General features: G+C 39.1%; 1 long non-coding RNA gene across 1 annotated transcript; it reads left to right on the forward strand.

Moving 5' to 3' along the window:
• The first annotated feature begins 573 nt into the window (after positions 1–573).
• On the forward strand, positions 574–14,988 carry LOC111772680 (uncharacterized). The gene is made up of 6 exons (XR_002806683.2): positions 574–712; positions 4,078–4,200; positions 10,436–10,608; positions 11,264–11,389; positions 12,000–12,163; positions 14,407–14,988. It is a non-coding gene; the product is annotated as an uncharacterized lncRNA (long non-coding RNA).
• Positions 14,989–16,310: the final 1,322 nt, after the last annotated feature.

Genomic DNA, 16,310 nt, shown 5'->3' on the forward strand with positions numbered 1-16,310 from the left:
ATGTAGGTAGTCAGTCAGACACAAATCATGTTAATGTAGACCATAAGCTGTGTGATTACATATGGTTTTGATTCTTACCAGAGTTCCTAGGATTTGGATTCAGTAACCGAATCAAACTTTGGATTGGGTTTTCTGAGGTGAGGTGTGTGCATTCTGTGTGAGCTTGGGTGTGTTTAAAGCCATGTGTTGAAAGATGAGTCTGTGTGGCTGTTGGGTAACCGAAGGAGTAGACTAAAGTGGGAATTTGTATTTGTCCCCAGAACCCATGCCCTTTTTCCAGCAGTGCCTGATTTCCATTTGGGATCCATGCAGTTGTAGGGAACCGACTTCTCTCCTGGAGTTCAGTGGAGGATGTGACAGTAACTAAGTGATTAACACATTTTATTCCCCTCATAGTGACAGGTCCTCATGCTGCCTGGGTTGTACGTGTGACCTAAGCCTGTCTCATCAGAATGGATCTTGGAACACCCACTGAGAATGAGACATTCTCTCTTGGTCTGGACAGCGTGGTAATTGGATATGAGCTATGAGAACAGCTTCAGTCATCTTACTAGCCTGAGGGAAACCAGTGTCAGAACAAGGGCAGCAACTCAGAGAGGAGGAAAGAAGCAGAGAGAACCCCTGAGAAATACAGAACAAGCATCTGACTCTTGGATTCCCTCAAAATTATCTCAGTGCTTGAGATGTCCTGCCCAGCACTACCAAGGACAAAGTAAGGACGGTGAAACCGGATTGCTGTGCTTTGCTTTCCTCTTCCTCTCTTTCCCTTTGTTCCTTCCCCACAGCACAAGAAGCGCTTTCTACTTCTTCCCGTCTGATGGGAACTGCCCTGACATCAGAACCTTCTTTCAATCTACTGAATGTCTTATAGTAAAACATGAGTTGAATGTGGGTGTCTTGCTGTGTGAAAGGAAAGTATTAGAATTCCAAGAAAAACTTTTCTTTCTCTAAAAATTCTGATATTTAAGGCAATTGTTTTACTGGGTGCTCCAAACATGTCTAATTTGACATTCAAAGCTGAGCAATGAGTTCTCTGTGTTAGGTGCTGTCTACTCTCACCCTGAAACAGTTGAAGCCTCGTTGATGGACGGGGATACCCAGGACAATATAAATTGTGGGGAACCAAAATAGATTTTTTTTTACTTTGAAAATATTCCTGCTATAGACATACACCAAAGTCTCACCACCTGATCAGGAAATTTAAATCATCCACCTCCCACTTGTGACAGCCAAAAATATCTCCAGACGTTGCTGAAATTGTCTACGTTGAGAACCACTGCCTTAGGTCTCGGGTGAAATGTCACATCCTCAGGGAATCTCTTCTTGGTACCGCACCCTCACTCATTGATTTGTGCTGTTGTGTTGTGGCACTCAGCCCACTTCGTAATAAAAATTATTTGGGGTGATTATTTGTTTACTCTAAGTCCTTTCCACTAGACTGTAAATTTCCAGAAGGCAGAGACTGTCTGAGTTTTCCTTTCTTTTCTTCTTTTAATTACTATTTACTAAGCAAACTTTCTCTATAACAATAATTATGTCAGTAGTTATTTTTAATGAATAAATTGAGAGTTGGCTAAATAAAAATGCAAAGGCATCACATGCCTGGTAGTTACGAATCTGAACTTACTATCTTCTCTGACTTTGAGAAAAACACATAATTATTAAGGGACAAAGAGAAAGGAAAGAAGAAAAGGGGAGAGACTGGGAGGAACAGAGAGAGGGATAAAAACCAAGAGCATTAGTGAAGGTCATAGGCCCAGGGAACTCAGTGTTACCAGAATAAATGGCATTGTTGAGAAGCAGGACCATAGCAGTCCCATTTCCAGGCACAAATATAGTTGCATATTGAAACAGATATTTGTTGGCAAAAGTCTGCCTTTCCTGAGGTTAGAAATCTGTTGAATCAAATGTGAAATTTTCTCCAGGCCCTTCTTGCCTTCTTTGTTCCTGGTATTCACGGCTACTCTCTGCAAAGTCTTAAACTAATCAATAGCTACCTTTAGCATTTCCACCTTTCCTCTAATTTTTCCCTAATTGTAAAAATGACTAAACAAAGGCTGACATCATCACACTGTTTCAGAAAGTTTGTATTGTTGTCTAGAATTGCATGCAGATCGGCTCTGGACAGCTCTCAGAATATTAAGAGATGCTGCAGAACTTGCCCACAAAGGCAAAATAGCTTCTGTAGCAGCCATGCTACAGTTTCTGGTCAAAAAGGGAGACTGAACCCTTTAAAATCATATTCACATAATGACAGATGTGGAGGTATCACATTTCCTGATTTCAAACTATCTTGCAGACCTATAGTAATCAAAACTGTATGGCACTGGCATAACAACAGATACATAGACCAATGGAACAGAATCAAGAGCCCAGAAATAAATCCATGCATGTATGGTCTTTGACAAGGGTGGCAAGAACACACAATCACGGAAGGATCATTTCTTCAATAAATGGTGTTGGGAAAAGAATATTCACATGAAAAAGGATGAAAATGGATCCTTATCATACACTATACACAAAAATTAACTTGAAATAGGTTAAAGACTTAAATGTAATATCTGAATTGTAAAATTCCTAGAAGAAAACAAAGGGAAAATCTCCTTGACATTGGCCTTGGCTATTGTTTTTTGGAAATGCCCCAAAATCACAGGCAACTAAAGCAAAAATAAATAAGTGGGACTACATCAAACTAAAAAGTTTCTGCACAGCAAAGGACACAATCAAGAAAATGAAAAGGCAAACTATGGACTGGGAAAAAATATTTGCAAATGGTATCTGATGAAGGGTTAATATCCAAAATATGTGAAGAACTCATACAATTCAATAGCAAAACAAAAACCGCAATTAAAAAATGGGCAAAAGACCTGAATAGACATTTTTCCAAAGAAGATATACAAATGGCCAACAGGTACATGATAAAGTGGTCAATATCACTAAACATCAGGGAAATGCAAATCAAACCATAATGAGATATCACCTTACACCTGTTAGCATGGCTATTGTCAAAAAGACAAGAAATAGTAAGTGTTGGCAAGGATGTGGAGAAAAGGGAACCATTGCGCACTTCTGGTGGCAATGTAAATTGGTTATAGCCACTATGGAAAACAGGATGGAGTTTCCTAAAAAATTAAAAATAGAACTACCGTCTGAACCAGTGACCCCACTTCAAGGTATTTATCCAAAGGAAATAAAATTTGTATCTCAAAGAGACATCAGCACTCCCACGTTCAATGCAGCATTATTCGCAATAGCCAAGATATGGAAACAACCTGTCTGTTGTTGGATGAATGGATAAAGAAAACGTGTCGTATATGTAAATATTATTAGCCTTAGAAAAGAAGGAAATCCTGCCACTTGCAACATCATGGATGAACCTGGGGGACATTATGCTAAGTAAAATAAGCCAGATGCAGAAAGATAAATACTGTATGATCTCTCTTATGTATGGAATGTAAAATGTCACTCATGGAAGTAGAATAGAATAATAATTGCCAGGTTCTGGGGCAGTGGTGGGTGTGGAGGGTGGGAGTGTGACGGGAATGCGGCGATGTTGGTCAAAGGTACAAACTTTCATTTATAAGATGTATAGCATGGTGACTATAGTTAACAACACTGTATTTTACTTGAAATTTGCTAATACAGTGGATCTTAAGTATTCTCACCACACACAAAAAAATGAAACTATATGAAGCAAATGGATGTGTTCATTAGCCTGATTTTGATAATCATTTCACAGTGTACACTTTTATCAAATCATCATGTTGTATACCTTAAATACATACAATGTTTATTTGTCAATCATATCTCAATGAAGCTGGGGGAAAAAAAGAAAGAAAACGACAAACGTGACACATGCTTAACACAGAAAACTTTGGACACGCGCTCAATAGAAGAAAAACAGAATAAAACCAACTATAAAAAAAATCCAGAGATAATCATTCCTTCTTTGTGTGTATAACTATACTTTTAAGAGATATTTGTATTATAGGGGCCTAAAAATTGCTTGGAAATCTTTTTAACTTGCTTCCAGATTACTGCTTACATTCCTGTGAAATTCAAAACTTTGTTATTTAGATATACAGTGATGCCTGATGACTAAATCCTGAGCAGATCAAAATCAATAAAGAACACCGACGTTGAACCACACTTGCATCCTGGAATAAGTCCCGCTTGATCATTGTGTACGATCCTTTTAAGGTATTGTTGAATTCGGTTTGCTAATATTTTGTTGAGGAGTTTTGCATCTCTGTTCAACAGGGATATCGGCCTATAATTTTCTTTTTTTGTGTGTGGTGTCATTGTCTGGTTTTGGTATCAGGGTAATGCTGGACTTATAAACTTAATTTAGAAGTTTTCCTTCTTCTTCAATTTTTTGGAATAATTTGAGAAGGATAGGTATTAACTCTTCTTTAAATGTTTGGTGACTTCACCCGTGAAACTGTTTGGTTCTGGACTTTTGTCTTTGGGGAGTTTCTGATTCCTGATTCAATTTCATTACTTGTAATTGGTCTATCCAGATTTTCTGTTTCTGCATGATTCACTAGTGGAAGGTTGTGTGTGTTTAGGAATTTATTTAGTTTTTTTAGGTTTTCCAATTTGTTGGCATATATTTATAGTAGTCTCTTACGATCCTTTGTATTTCTGTGGTCTCAGTTGTAACTAACTTCTCTTTCATTTCTGATTTTATTTATTTGGACTCTCTCTCCTTTTTTCTTATTTTTGAGGAAGATTAGCCCTGAGCTAACATCTGCTGCCAGTCCTCCTTTTTTTGCTGAGGAAGACTGGCCCTGAGCTAACATCCGTGCCCATCTTCCTGTACTTTATATGTGGGACACCTGCCACAGCATGACATGCCAAGCGGTGCCATGTCCGCACCCAGGATGCGAACTGGCAAATCCCGGGCCGCTGAAGCAGAGCGTGCACACTTACCGCTGTGCCACTGGGTCGGCCCCTCTCTCTCCTTTCTTCTTGATGAGTTTTGCTAAAGATTTGTCAATTTTATCTTCTCAAAGAACCAGCTTTTAGTTTCATTGATCTTTTCTATTGTTTCTGTCTCTATTTGATTTATTTCTGCTCTGATCTTTATCATTTCCTTTCTAACTCTGGGCTTTGTTTGTTCTTCTTCTAGTTACTGTAGGTGTAAAGTTACATTGCTTATTTGAGATTTTTCTTGTTTCTTGAGGTAGGCCTGTATTGCTACTTCCCAGGGATTTAAGGAAACAGAAAATTCTCTCTCTTTTCTCATATTGACAGTGGTTGGATATTTGGGAGTTCAGAAGTTGTTATTGTAAACTAAAATTATTAATTCTTAATAGTATTTTCTTATACGTGTTTGAAAATATGTATAGTTACACCATAAAACCCTGTGTAATGATAAACTCTTAGCAGATTGTTTTGTGATGCATCATACTATTTGCCCTGAGAACTCTTTTGCAGGGAGAAAATGACTGTCCTGAATGTTATAAAAATAACTCATTAATAAACACCACGGCAGTGCCTTATACATCTTTGTCCTGGTTCAGGGCCTTTCACTCAGGATCTCAATAAATGTTTACTGAATTCAATAAAGATAATTTGGAAAACAGGCAAAAAAAATTAAATCAAAATAAAAACACAAAACGTAAAGAATGCCAACATGTATATGGTACTTTAAAATAGTCTAGAGAATGATTATGACGTCTTTAATAATGTTATTCTCAAATGAAGTGGTATTGAACTGCACATTAAAAAGGATTCAGAATCAAGCAAGAAATCCCAAAGAACTGAGTTTCTTTCAATTCTGCTAATTTGAGCTTTTACATTCTGCAAAGATGGAGTAGACAAAGTTCCACATCTATACTCCCATATTCACTCTTTTCTCACGCTCTCACACTGCCCCTCACCAGCTGCATACAATTCTCGCAAATAATTCTACTCTTAAATAGAGTCGTTTTCTTTTCATCTACCTAAGACAGCGTACATTGTTGATAAAATGTATTGTAATGGAAAAGCTGAACTAGGCCTAAGAAGTCATCTAAAACACTTTTCTGATTCACAAACTGGAGATCTTTTGCAATTTAATTAACTTGGAGTAGGTGCCAAATATTTTATTTGATTGTGACAACCTGAGAATACACTCAACTTGATCTCCTTTAGAAAACACTTAGGCTCATAAAAAAAATCACAGTTTATATCAACAAATAAGTCTTCCTGAGCTTACTCAAAGTAATTTGACATTAGGACATTATTGTTAATTTTTAAGGATTGATATAGTTGTTCATCCTTCTTTTACAGTTTTATATTTATTTCGCTTAATTTTTTAAAAACCCCTCTTGCTGTTATTTTTAACTATACTCTTTTCATCATATTTGAGACTTCTGCAATCAAAGGCTCATTTGTTTAAAATTGTCTCTTTCCCCCTTTCTCTATTTAAAAGTGAATAAGTACTTTTATCTTATCTAGATTGTACATGAAATTCCATACATGAGTAATTAGTCCCCTCCTACAGGTATTTTTTTTTCCAGTTTTAATCATAGTTGAAAGGTTACTGCCTTCATTTCCGTTGACCATTCACTCTAACTACTTCATTACAAGAGTGAATTCATAGTGTATGTGCCATTAAACCCTATTCGTAAGAAACTAAACACAGCAAAGATTAGGTAGGACAGGATCTTTGTAGAACAACGCTTTTACCCTATTTATGTTAGTCAAATTTTCTCCCCAGCCATTAGAATTTCTGAATTTTCTTTTTGGCCACTAGAGGGCTACCATACCTATCTTGAGCACAGGCTCACCTTAGTTGAGCGTCCTACTTTGTTTTGGGGCCTGCCTGAATGTATCCATCATTTACCCATCTTTTCATCCTTGATTCATTAATTCACTCAGCATTTGCTCATCGCTGCTCTGTGCCATCATGGTGCTACTTTCAAAGGAGGAGGCAATTGTGCGTTTCTTTTATCTGCCTCTTTCCCTGTCCTTCCTTTTACAAGGCTCTCTACCTCCCACCTTCTCCTGCCCTTGTTCTATGGGCATCTCCTATTCTCTCTCTCCCTTTGACCTTTGCCTCTCCTCTTTGTTCTCCATCCATTAGCATTTAAACTTGCTAATAAGTCTCCTCTGTCCTAAAATCTTTCTTTACTCTGCTCTTGCCCTGGCTCCTCCTCTAAGTCTCACCACCAATTCACAGATGAGTTCTACAGGCTATCAGTGTTCCCACTGTCACCTCCCATTCCTCCTGTCACTGCGGGTGGACTCCATTGAAGCTGCCCTAACAAAACAATACATCCTTGATGCTTCCTCTCTTTCTCCCCACATGGAATCATTTACTGAGTCCTGAGGTCCTATTTCTTGAATAGTTCCAGAATCTGACCACTTTCCTCCTTGCCTCACCTTTGTTCAGGCCCTAATCATTTCTCATCTAAATTACACCCGCAACCTCTAACTGGCCTCATGGCATCACTCCTGTTCCCCTCCCACATTCTGTACCCTCATGCCAGAATGATCCTACTAAAGCACTTCAAACTGTGTCACCACCCTCCTAAGACCCTTCTCTCATTCCCTGAACCTTCAGGAGATGCCCAGATCCCTAGTAGAGGAAAAAGAGTGGCCAGTCACAGGCCTCTGATGACCTCTCTCCTGGGTCCCCTCCACCCCTTCTTTCCCCCAGACCTTCGTCACACCAACTTCCAGCTTGTCCCTGTTCCTTTGATTATCCTTGATTTTTTACCTGCTCTCTTCTTCTTTGTTAAATTTCATCCTTTAGAGTACTTTCTGCTAGAGCCTGTGGGTATACACATTTAGTCTCTGTGCATCTTGAAGTGGCTTTACTTCATTCTCACCTTGGAGTGATAACTTCTCTGAGAACAGAATTCTAGCCTGATGGTTATTTTTCCACTCTCCTTCCAAGATAAGATTCTGATGTTTTCTAGCATGCATCATTGTCAATGAGAATGCTTCTCTTACTCCAGTTGTTAATCTTTAGTAAACAACCTATTTTTCCTCTCTACTTGGTGGTTTTTCCAGCTTTCAGTTTTTCCTTATTGTTCTCCAATTTCACTCTTATGTATGTGTATGATTTGGTTTTAGTTTTACTGATTAGAATGCAGGATGATTTTCTAAATCTGAGGGCTCCAAGCACTTTATTCTGGAAAAATGTGAACTTTTGTCTTTCCCGCATTCCTTCTTTTTCTGACTCCTTTTACTCCAACTAAACATATGTGGAATTTGGTCACTTTATCCTGCCTATCTCTGACTTTCTCATTCCGTGCTTTCATCTCCTTATTACTCACTCCCATATATTCTGAGTGAGCATCTCAAATCTGTCTTCCAACTCACTTTCTTTTCTCCTCTGCTGTTTCTATGCTGTTGCTTAAACTCACCTTTCCAAGAAGACTTCTTTTTTTTTTTTTGGAGGAAGATTAGCCCTGAGCTAACTACTGCCAATCCTCTTCTTTTTTTTTTTTGCTGAGGAAGACTGGCCCTGAGCTAACATCCATGTCCACCTTCCTCTACTTTATATGTGGGATGCCTACCACAGCATGGCTTTTGCCAAGCGGTGCCATGTCTGCACCCGGGATCTGAACCGGGGAACCCTGGACTGCTGAGAAGTGGAACGTGCAAACTTAACCGCTGCACCACTGGGCAGGCCCCAGAAGTCTTCTTGAAACCTAGACTGTGAAGTAAATTTTCTTTCTCTGGGTCACCATAGCTCCAAGTACAGGCAAAGACACAGTACATTTTATACTGTGTCTTTATTATCTGCTTATTTCTCTCTCTCCCATTGCAAACTCTCTATTGTTTTGAGGGCAGGACTGTGTCTCATGGTTATATCCCCTGCACTTGATAATATGCCTGGAACATAAGGGCCATTCTGGAAAGCTGATGACTATTTCCCACCTTTCACCTCAATATACACACCTATTTTCACTCTACTCTGCTTATACTTCCTCCCAATAGATTCTATAAGGACGAGGACTGTATTTATTTTGTGTACTATTGTATCCTCAGTGGTTAGTACCTAAAAAACACGCAAATAAACCTGTACTTTTTTTATGATGTGCCTCTCATTACCTTGAAGAAAACCCAAAGGAGTAGTCTGTGATTTGAAAACATTTGTTATTTACTAGAGTTGAGGGTTCATTGAAAGATCTCTATTCTAGAAACATAGCCTTCTCCTAACTCCTCCCTGAGAGCTGATGGGTTCGATCCCAGTTTTGTCTTTTGGGCAATTCTTTCCATTCCAAGCATGTTGACTGACTTTTCACTTCTATAGCTTTGCTGAAAGCAAAAGTAACAATTTGAAATATCTGAGATATATTACTTTTAACCAAAAAAATTTCAAAAGAGGAATAGTATATATATATATATCATTAGGGACAATGCTTCTTCCTCATTCCTAAAGTTTTCTTCTATATGAAGGGATGTTTATTAGAGTAACACTACCGGCCTCTATCCTCTCACTACACATTCCTCTACATCCACCTCAACTGCTCACCTCCCACCAACCTCCGAGAAGGAACACATGTTATTTGTGAATTTGGAAGAAGTTGCATGGATAGCGCAGCTCCTTCCTCTCTCCTTACTCTGGGGAGTGGGAATGCTTCTCTGCTTCTCTGGGAACTCATTCTGCTCCTGTGGGGAGAGATCTGCCATGGTCCAGGACTGCCTTGCAGATACACGTGTTTAATTTGGGGGTACTCTGTTAGGTAAATGGCCTGCCTACAGACATGAGCATGTTCTTTCACTAGTCCTGTCAGTAATTTGGTGATATTTTGTCCTTTGTCTGCTGAAACGTAGCTTTATTTATTACCTGGTTTAGACCTAGACCAGGCAAGGGGAGCTGTTTATTGGTGCCCCCTCAAAGATGCCAACACATTTCAGCAGAAGGTAGTAATCCATGTTATGTTGACCCAAAGCACTCTTTTCTGCCATTGTCATAAAATAACAATGGATTCATTCATTTAAAAAAAATCTATTGAGCATCTATAATGTGCCTGAGGCCTGAGTCAAAATCCCTGTCTTCATGAAGTTCACATTCTCGTGGAGGAGGAAGGGGAGATATGAAAATAATAAACAGTAAGCGCTGTGGGGAAAAGCAGGTCAAATGGATTAGGAGTGTCCAGCAGGGGAGTCGGGTAAGATAAGGAGGTAAAGGGCAGCTTCACTGAGAGCCGAACATTTGAAACATTTGAGCAAAGCCTTGAAAAAAGTGAGAAAGTAGCCCTTGGAGATCTCTGGGGGAAGAAGAAACAGCTCTGAGGCAGCAAGAGTGAGGAGGCCGGTGGGACTGGAGAAGAGGGAGTGGCGGGAAGGAGAGGGGGAGCTCATGGGATGAGAGGTCCAAGAGGAACGGGCCGGGGGTGGGGGGTGGGGGGGGGAAGCAGTCGTGTAGAGCAGTCAAAGCTGTAGTGATGATTTGAGCTTTCATTCATAGTGATGTGGGCTGTCATTGCAGGTTTTAAGCAGAGGAACAACATTATCTGACTTATGTTTCCAAAGCATTGCTCTTGCTGCTGTGTTGACAGTGAACCAAGAGGGAGCAGTATAGAAGCAGAGAAACCAGTTAAGAGATGATGGCAACAACCCAATGAGAGGTGACGGTATCCAGGAAGAGGAGGGTCACAAATGGTAACAAGTTGTCAATTCTGGATATATTTTACAGGTTAAGTTTACCAGGAGGAATTCCTGATGAGTTGGCTGTTGGATATAACAGCCTCTGCTATTAACTACTTTCCAGGGTAACAGCCTCTCAGGAAATACTGAATAAGCCTAGAAAAGTCTATCAGTGACCCCTACCTCTGTGGGGACCATATTTTAAAAATTTTAAATGGAGCTTTTGCAATTCAAGTTACTCCCAGTATGATCAGAAAGTGAAGTCTGGTCCAGAAGGACTCACTTTGACAAATCACTTGGTAGAGAAATTAAATTAAAATCCTTGCTTTACAGGTACTAATGAAAACTTTTTAGACTGTTACATGTATAACTATATAAAACATGGAGCTTTAATAAGAAAATGTATCGATAAGTCAATAACCAGCCTCACATCCATAGCAATTGCTAAAAGAACATTTCCTATGCACCACATTTGGAGTCTACTAAAAAGAGACAGTGCCTCTGATATTTTGTGAAATTCTTTTCGATTTAAATCTTGATACATTATTCAGGAGTACTGGGAAAATGCATCATTTCTTTTCTTTTCATAGTCTTTTATATAAAAGGCCAAAAAAGGATCCAGCCACTAAATAGGAACATATTTAAAGATTTTTCTTTTTTTAATTTACAGGCTGTTTAAATCAAATACCACTTGATGAACTCAACCTACAAATGACAATGCCAACAGGATTACAAAATAAAACTTCACAGACATTTCTTGAAAGACTACCAATTCACTCGTACTCTACCATCTAAGGTAAGATTATGAAACTCTCAGTTTACCAAGGTGAGTAATAAATGTTTGACTACTCATCTATTCTTTTCTTAATTATTAATCAAATGTAGCACGGTAACAACAAGTCAAAAAGAAGCATTGTCCTCACAGTAGTATTTTGTTAGGAACAAAAGGAAAATGCTAATTTTTATATGTTATTTGCATAAAGCTTTCAAAATTAGCACATGGAGGAAAATAATCTATAGTCACAAATGTGTATAAATAGTATAATCTCTCCTCCCACTGACCATTGTCATTCATGCCAATTCCATATGTCATTTCCTTTTATCTACTACCATTTTGTGTTTGAAGAAACATCCAAGCATCTAGGCATGAATGACCTTCACTGCTGCCTCCAGAGGCAAAGGTCACAAAGTGGATGTCAGCATCTCCCTAGACAAACAGGAAGAATGTCAAGGACTTGCTTTTACAACATAGTAATCTGGGGATTTTTTCATTCAGAGATTCTATTGCTTTTTCCACTGCCATCTGTAAAAAAACAGGGAAATGAGGTTTTAAAAAATCAATGTTAAATGTAAATAAATCATTTGGGCTCCACTTGGCTCCATAGTGCTTTATGTTTACTTTACAGATGTAACCTTTCCAGGCATTGGCCAATTCCAGTGTGATAAATAAAATTATCTTCAAAATTGGAGTATGACGTCATCACAAACATGGAATGATGGAAACAAAGATATAACCAGTGCTCATTTATCCAGAATGACAGGAAAATGGATAATTGAATAGTCTCATTAGGTAAGAATTATTGTACATAGATTACCAATTTTCCAAGAAATAGAGTAAAAATAGAATATACTTAAACTATAGTAAGTACAAGTTAACCCATTTTGTTCACAACAGTAACTATGCCATACTAGTAGTTATAAATATCAATTTAGGCTGCTAGATACTAGGTTGAATCAATGCTAGCTTTCTAATTTGACCTGAAAGTTGTTAATTTCAACAAAGTCTTGCCATATGATTACATCGTTGTTATTTCTCTTTCTCATAAAAGAGATGTACAAATGTACATTTTTATAACTCCTGTAATTTGAGTTTTTCAAATATTTTATTTCAGAGAAAGGGGAAGAAAGAGAGAAAATCTCTCTAATGATAATCCTCATACAGGAATAGTAGAGAAAAAAGGCACATGTTTTTTCCACATTACTTCTAATTACTAATCATATAGTGTTAGTAAGAATCATGGTTTAAAATATTTAAAAATACCAGTTGAAGTTGCAAAAAATTATTTACCCTTTATGCCCTTGTCCTACACTTACTTTTACATTGTAGCAAGAATAAACTTTCTAATCAAAAAGATTGGATTTGATGGGGCCGGCCCGGTGGTGCAGCGGTCAAGTTCATGCAGTCTGCTTCAGCAGCCCAGGGTTCGTTGGTTCCGATCCCGGGTGCAGACCTACACGCCGATTATCAAGCCATGCTGTGGGAGGCATCCCACATATGAAGCAGAGGAAGATGGACACAGGTGTTAGCTCAGGGCTAACCTTCCTCAGCAAAAAGAGGAGAATTGGTGGCAGATGTTAGCTCAGGGCTAATCTTCCTCAAAAAAAAAAAAAAAAGATTAAACTTGAAGCATTATAAATTTGAAAACAAAATATCCTGGAAATATTTTATCCTGCTTTTGGATACTGATCAGGAAGCAGCCTATGCTTTTCAAATCCAGAGATCCATCTTACCGTTCTCTTGAGCATCTTAAAGCTGCAAATCCTATATTCAACATGGAATGGTGTTTTGATATAAACCAAAAGCTCTCTGCTCCTCTGAGATTTTACTAGCCTCCTAAGCAGCAAGAATGTCCCCTGTTTTTTCCTGTCTTGAAGGGTCTGTAGCTTTCCAGGAATACAGGCATTTTATGGCACAGCGGAGCCCAGCTAATACTGGCAGGAAGGAGAAGGGAGGAGACTCAGGCGCCTGAAGCATGCCTGCCCACGAGGCATCACAGGCACGAACGTGGGGAAGGTTCGGTGTGAGTCTGTAGTGGACACTGTACCTCCCCAGCTCCCTTCTGATCCCCTTTCGCCACACTCACCGTCTTCTGATTGCTGTGCTGCTAACAGCCGAAGCTATGGCCTTCAGAGGCTCACTCTCGTGTGCTGGAGTTACTTTCCTTCAAGCGACCGTAGGTTAGGTTCCCCCACACACAGACGACCAGGTCTGCCTGTAGCCAATGACTGATTCCCAGGAGGGTACAAAACCCCAGCTCCTTTGCCTCCAGATAAGACAATCTCTGAAATGTAATTTATCCTCCAGAGCTCCCCATGGGATCAGGCCAGGTCTGGAGCTACACCTGAAATCACACTGTTGCTTGGCTTCTTTCCCTGTCCCTCCTCGTTTCTCCAGGGAGCACTCCTTTATAAAGCGTTTGCATCTGAATCCTTAACTGAAGTTCCACCTCAGAGAGAGCTTGATCTACAACAGAGGCAAAGCTCAGTAGCCAAGAGTCACAATTACGCTGTCTCAGTTCAGGCCAACAAATTTTGAAGATAGAAAGCAGACACGGAACTGACGATTTGGGGCAGTGACATTCAGAATCAGGATCTGGGGGTAAAAGGCAGCATCAGGGAATTCTAAGGGCCACTATCAAAAGGGATTGATATTCTGGGGCAGAACTCAATTCTCCTGGAGGAGAATGGGACTTCGGGAAGTTATAAGAACAGGGATATAGAAAGAGAAACCAATACAGAGGTCTAGTTATACAGTATGTGGCAAACTTTTTATTCTTTCCTGCCTTTTTTTGTCTTTTTCCCTGGAATATCTACTCCCAGTCTCCCTATATTACCTTTGGTTGAATATGAAAATTTGAATTTGTCTTTGAAAACACAGCCCTGATGTCTCCTCCTCTATAAAGCCTTTCCAGGGCCCATATCACAGACATAATCATTCTTTCCTCTCTGCCATCTCTATAATGGGTACAAACTCTTATTGCAATTATTACCCAATATTACTGTTAATGTTTCATGTTTTTTCTTCCTTTATAGGGTGAGACAGGGAAAGGTGTGTCTTACTCATTATTTTATCCCTGGAACCTGTCATTATGTCGAAGGCACCTATCATGAGTTGGAGGAAGAGCTCCCAGAACAGTGAAGAATCCTAGTTACATGGCTGGGGGAAAGCTCAAAAGCAGATTGGAGCTGTGCACATAGATCCCATCAAAGCTGGGTTGGCTGACAGGATCAAGGCTAGTATTTGAGAACTAACAGGCACATCTGAGGGAATGGAGAAAGGCGATAACTATTGCAGGGCAAAGAACCAGACTAAGTTGAAGAAGCATTTCTTTCTAGGTTTATGTGCTTCATACCCCCAAATAGAAGAATTATATGGCTATCTTACTTTGCTCTCCTAAACAAGAAAGACCAAATTTCTTTTACACACACACACACACAAAAAAACCCTAAACTAAATATTAGGATCCTATCAAGTAAACAGTTATCCTTTTTTTTCTTCTTCCCTTGCTTCTGCAATTTGGCGGTAGCTATATTTGTTTGATGGTTAAAGAGATGAAGTTTAAATCCTGTTTGCTACCTAGTCCTATTAAAGAATTTATTAAAGAAATAAATTCCAATTACTGGTTTAAATAATGATTTAAAATTATTTATGCATTTTATTGAGGATATCTTTTTCCCTGTAACTTTAGGGATGGTAGCTGGCACTGAGAATCCTAGCAGCATTTTGGTATCTTGATTCACGTGATTATAACCAGTTTACCAACTTACTTTAATAAATGAACCCCACTGAATCGCACTTAGTCTAATAGCCTGGTTCAACAAGTGTGGAAACAAAAATGATTACAGTTCACTGAGATTTCTGTTTTATGAACTCACTGCATTTACGAAGGATGGTATGGCTAAGACTTCAACAGCTAATTTTATGGTGTAATTGTCAATTTGAACAATACACTCTCAGTTGAAGAGACTTATTTTTCTTTTTTCACTGTCGTGATTCCCATTCTTAGCACTGTAACTTCTCAATGTTAAACAGAATCATAAAAACAAGTAATATATAACACACAAACTGTGACCCTCGCTGACTCCAAAATGGTTCCTGTTGAAGTGCTTGAGGCTGAAAGCGATTCTGAGAGAACCTTCTCCAATCCGTGCTTTAACCATGCACCCATATTTCTCCCAGCCAAAAGGGGGTCCTGTTAGCTTTCATCCTGAATAGGTTGCATCCGCTCTTTCATATTTGCAAAGTGCCAGTGAATTGGAATCTTTCAATGGGGCTGGCTTCAGCTCCTCTAACACTCAAATCATGTCCAAATTCATTTATCCTTCTCACCTCAGCGTCCTAATATGTGTTCTTGCTCTCCTCCACCTTGGTGAATTCACTAGTTCAGTGTTTCCTTGTCTTTCTTTGGAGCTATTACCACAGCGTTCTTACCACATTTCCCCTCTATAGCCTATAGCCTACAGCCTGCAGCTTACTCCTGATCCAGCCACCAAACTCATCTTCCTAAAATACAAGTTGTATCACGTTATATCCACTGAAAAGTTTTCAGTGCTTCCCTATTGCTTTCTGTCAGAGGAAGTATGTTGCTGCCTTTCTTCATCGTTTAAGCTATTGCTTTCCCTGAGCACAGCTCTCACAGTAGACCACTTGCCCGCCAGTCTCTGAGACGGCAAATATTTCCACCCCTGTTTGGCTTTGTTTATTTCCACAGCCTACCTTTTCTATCAATCAGATTCCTATTCATCCCTCAATGCCCTTTTCAAACGCTGTCTTCTCCATTAAATACTTTCCTTTGAATTTTCTAATCAGAATCCATTACCCATTTATTGGGCATCCTAAATTGTAATCATCTCAAGCGTCAGGACTGAGTCTTAATCAATTTTGTCCTGACTGTCCAATACTTAAAACAATATCGGGCCTATAAAACATGTTCAAT

Source organism: Equus caballus, chromosome 3, assembly GCF_041296265.1.
Source record: "Equus caballus isolate H_3958 breed thoroughbred chromosome 3, TB-T2T, whole genome shotgun sequence".
NCBI classification, from domain to species: domain Eukaryota; kingdom Metazoa; phylum Chordata; class Mammalia; order Perissodactyla; family Equidae; genus Equus; species Equus caballus.